Consider the following 5,158-nt stretch of genomic DNA (forward strand, 5'->3'; position numbering starts at 1 on the left):
TGTTGTTGGTAATCAATGATGTTGCTAGGTTTCCCTATATATGACGGCTTTATAATTTCCATTCTTTCACCAAAACAAAAAGAAAGCCATTCCCCTGACCAACAATTGCTACTGGGGGACGAAGCTAATGCTCTGTCTCTGGATTTTTGGCGATATACTTGGAATTTATTGTTGTGGAGCAATTTTTATTTGTTGAGGCAATTTTCATTAGAAAAATAAGGATAAGATGTTCCCGGGTCATCTTCTCGGAGATAATTACACGGTCTTTCTTTTCATTATGTAAAATGTGATTAAAAGAACCATTTAAATAGCAAACAATTATTGTCAAGACTCAAGAAATTAAGTGTATAAGGGAAATTAAGATAAATTCCTAAACTAAACTTATGCAACAATTTTTAGTAAATGCACAGAACACAAACGAATGAAATAAAAAATCATTTTAAAAAAATATAAAAATAATAATTAGGTGTTTATTTTAAAATGTAAAATTAAAGAAACAATATTAAAAATAATTACAGAGATTAGGGTAGATAGTACTAGAACAAAGAAAAACAAATTCTGTATGATGTTACTATGTTACACTCCTATAATTATTAAGAATTTAAAACCATTACATTTTCAAATTCTGTATTATGAGCTGGCAAAAATGATTATTAGCACGAACCATCAAAGTGTTGGTTTAGCAGTGTAAGGCCCTACTAAATCCTTTAATGTCTCAAGTTCGAATCTCAAAAGACAAATCTTTGTAGGGAGGAAAAGCCACTAACTTCAAACTACATTAGCCGGATGATAATATGAAAAAATGATTATTAGCACATACCTATTTCTTGCAATAGCCGTTGTCTTAGTTGAATTCACCCAAAATTTGATTGTAATCACGAATATTGTAATAATAAGGATAATAATATATGCATCATTCTTTCAGTAAACATATATATACACACACATATATGTATATGTACATATAAATTAAGGCCAAAAGGGCGGGAAAAAGTAGACAATTGTCATTAGAATTTGTGAAAGCATGTATCACCCCAAAAAAGGTTGCAAAAGCATATTAACAGATAAATATTCTAGGGCACAAGCATCCCACATTACCTGTTAGTTGATGCACAGTAATTGCCGGGACAATGATTTGATGTTAGTATTAGACAAGGGCATATGTTTATTAATAGATTTTTCAATAAAGTCAAACATGTTTATTTACAAAAGAAAAGAAAAGAATCAATCATATAACGGAACATTTAATATCTTCACTAAAGTATTGGATGAGAAAGGCCAAAATTTTTCAATCTTTTGAATTACCATATACATTAGTTAAAATCTCCTGCAACAATGCGTTATAAAACCATATTTCTCTAAATCCCCAGTAAACAAACAAATTAGGTGCAAGCTGTCCTGGATAAAGTCCTTTCCGCGTGATTGGATCAACGTTTTTCTAATCACAAAAGGGCAGCATCATAAAATTACAAACTGTTCAAAATATAAAATAAATTTTGCTGGATGGACTTATATTTTTTATATAAGATACATTTTAGTTTTGTCTAAGCATTTAATGAGTTTTTTTTTTCAATATTACCTCCTATATATTCTCTCTCCTTTTCGATTCATTAATTACTTTTTTTATTTATTTTCTTCATTAATAAGGATATATTTGGAAAAACATGTATGCCTTATACATTTATTATTTTAAGCTGATTTTAATTGATTTCTTGAGTAAATCAGCCAAATTTATCTTATATTTTGAACAGGAAGATACACAACTTGTGAATAGTAAGGAGTTGATACAGATTAAACGCACATTACATCACACATGACAAGTACATCAAACAATGAAGGGTCCAACAAATGGCGTTCTATTTTCGTTCTTCTCAGAAAAGGATTGTTGTTCATCATTAATCAGCAAATTATCGCAAAAGCAACGTCCTTTTCCTTAAGTTTGAGAGCTAATGATGATAATCTTCGACGAGTGCTTCAAGGACATATAGGTATTGACCCAGGCACCAAGGCAATAGTATCTGACTGCACTTTTTCTTTTATCTTGGTTTAGTTCATACTGTAATAATTATGAGGGAAAAAAAGAAAAGAAAAGAAAAGGTACATCAAACAATCGATGACTGCAAGTATCCATTCTTCATAGTAGTATGATCAAAAGGACCAAATATGCAAAACCACATTACCTGGCTACCTGCTAAAGATGCTGAATAATCGCTCCCCTCTCTATGTATGTCCACTTGGAGTAATGACGGGATCTCCAACAATGCGAAGATTGATTTCACAGCATAAGTGATATGGGACCTTCAAGCACTCAACAGATAATAAACATCATTTTGTCATTTTCTTGAAGATACTTCTACAATCTTTAATATAAGATCTATTTAACTAATTTGATTAGATTAAAAAAATTACGTATGTTAGTTAGTTATAAGAGATGTGATATGTTTTTCCAAAAATACCATCATCATCTTCCTTAATATGCTTCCTCCCTCTCTATTTGATTATGTTTGAGGGAGTATCAATAGCAGTAATTTAGAAAAAATTAAAAAAAATGAAAATTAGGTCTTACATTTAAACTAAAATCAACTCAACAATTAAGTCTATATTAAGAATCGGAGGAGTATTAACTATAAAAACTCTTGCTGTACTTATCTCAGTAAGCCTTGTCATCGTCTTTAGCTTCACCAAAATCTCTTTCTAAAGCCTCAAGTTGCTGTTGCTGCGCAACTTCAGCTTCATCTTGAGACCCTTCCATTTTTCTTTTTCTGTTTTTTTGGTCCAAATGAGAACCTTCCATATGTGAACGCTTTTCGCTCAAAGCAAACTTACAAGCTTCTCTATAATATTAGTGCACATTTCATAAAGTAGCTGATAAATATATACTCCTCCGGTCCTTATTATAAGACCCAATTTGACTTTTTATTTGGTCTTAATTATAAGACCCAATCCATTTTGTCTCTTATATTTATGCATTTTTTTCCAAGATAATCTTTCTAATAATGATAGTTTTAGCCAATATACTCCTCCGGTCCTAATTATAAGACCCAATTGACTTATTTGAGGAGATTAAGGAAGTAAGTTAAGGTGGTTATTTATAATAAATAAGTGTTGTTATTCCTAAAATATCCTTGCTAATTAAGTATATTGGCTAAAACTATCATTATTAGAAGGATTATCTTGGAAAAAAATGCATAAATATAAGAGACAAAATGGATTGGGTCTTATAATTAGGACCAAATAAAAAGTCAAATTGGGTCTTATAATAAGGACCGGAGGAGTACTTAATTAGCAAGGATATTTTAGGAATGACAACACTTATTTATTATAAATAACCAATTTAACTTACTTCCTTAATCTCCTCAAATAAGTCAATTGGGTCTTATAATTAGGACCGGAGGAGTATATATATATATACTAAGGAAGTAAGTTAAATTGGTTATTTATAATAAATAAGTGTTGTCATTCCTAAAATATCCTTGCTAATTAAGTATATTAGCTAAAATTATCATTATTAGAAGGATTATCTTGGAAAAAAATGCATAAATATAAAAGAGAAAATGGATTGGGTCTTATAATTAGGACCAAATAAAAAGTCAAATTGGGTCTTATAATAAGGACCGGAGGAGTATATATTGATGGAATATGATATACGCTTTGATATATACGCCATTGTTCAACAAATATCAACTTAAAATTTAAAGCTTTGTGCTATTAGGCCTAACAATCTCCATAAAACATACTTCAAATTTTGCAATTCTCGTGATCTCTTGTCATATGCCCCTTTCCAACCATTGTATTTTGCCCTTGCAAGCTGTAATGATCTCAAGTAGCAAGGGATTAATAACAGCTGATCACAGTATTAATGAGAATGGACGGTATTTATATGGGGACAACGTGGAAAAAGTGAAAGCAGCTCAAGATGAACACGTGGCGCTGGTAGAAAATGGCAAGGCGAATTTCACGCGCAATAACAGAATTAGGAAGCGATCATGGAAATTGGTAGGCTATGATGCTATATACGTATTTTCTTGCGTAGCATTGGGCATATTTTAGCTAAATTTGGTAAGTTACATCTAATTAGATACTACTTCGCTCCATGACTTCTAGCATCACAGAAGTAAAACGAAAGAATAGATATTCTGTGGCTTAATTGTCCCATTTACACTAATATTATCTAGAACAAACCTAACACAAGCATAAAAAATGGGGGAAGGGAATTCTAATTCTAATTATGTCCTTACAAACATTTTCTAATTTTCTGATGGGTTAATATAATCTTTGGTTCTTCAAATTTGCTTTCATTTTGATTTTAGTCTTTCAAATTTCAAACCATAGATTTTGATCCTTCAAGAGACAAAATAGTCCAAGTTTTTATTGGATTATAGGGACCAATATTTTAAATGAAAGAAAATTTGAGGATCAAAATCTATAGTTTAAAATTTGAGAGATTAAAACTAAAATGAGAATAAATTTAAAAGATCAAAGTTTATATTAATCTTTTTCTGATTTCCTTAGTATATTTTTTCGTCCTCAGCGGCACAGTCTCCCATACAAAATGGGCCTGCAATATAATATAGCTACAAGAAGATTTAGCCCCCACTCGCAAACCATTATACCCATCAAGAATGTATTTCTAATGGTTATATCAAAACGACCAATTATATAGAAGCAGATCAAACAGGTAGCATTAGAAGGACAATAAGAATACCTGTGAAAGCTCGGAAATAGCATCCTCGTAACGTTTTCCTTTGATAAATAGGCTGCCCATCTATTTGTTACTTCTCCGGTGCTTAATATAAAACCCATTTAACTAATTTGATTAGATTAAAGAAGTTAGATAAATTAGTAAATTATAAGCAATGTGTTAGATAAATTAGTAAATTATAAGCAATGTGACACGTTTTTTCTAAAATATCATAATCATCTTTCTTAATACCCCCTCTTCTTTTTCTACTTGATTATGATTGAGAGAGTATCCTTATATTTAGATAAAATTGATAAATATGAGACATGGGTTCTATATTTAGGACCAAAACTAATTCAATAATTGAGTCCTGTATTAAGGACCGGAGGAGTATATTTTATATTGATATTTTTTTGACAATATTTTATATTGATATTAATATTAATTAAGTTACATAAAAATAGGAAGCTAAAAGAT

Source organism: Neltuma alba, unplaced genomic scaffold, assembly GCF_004799145.2.
Source record: "Neltuma alba isolate B1F8T4 unplaced genomic scaffold, ASM479914v2 tig00012131_pilon, whole genome shotgun sequence".
Classification (NCBI taxonomy): Eukaryota; Viridiplantae; Streptophyta; class Magnoliopsida; order Fabales; family Fabaceae; genus Neltuma; species Neltuma alba.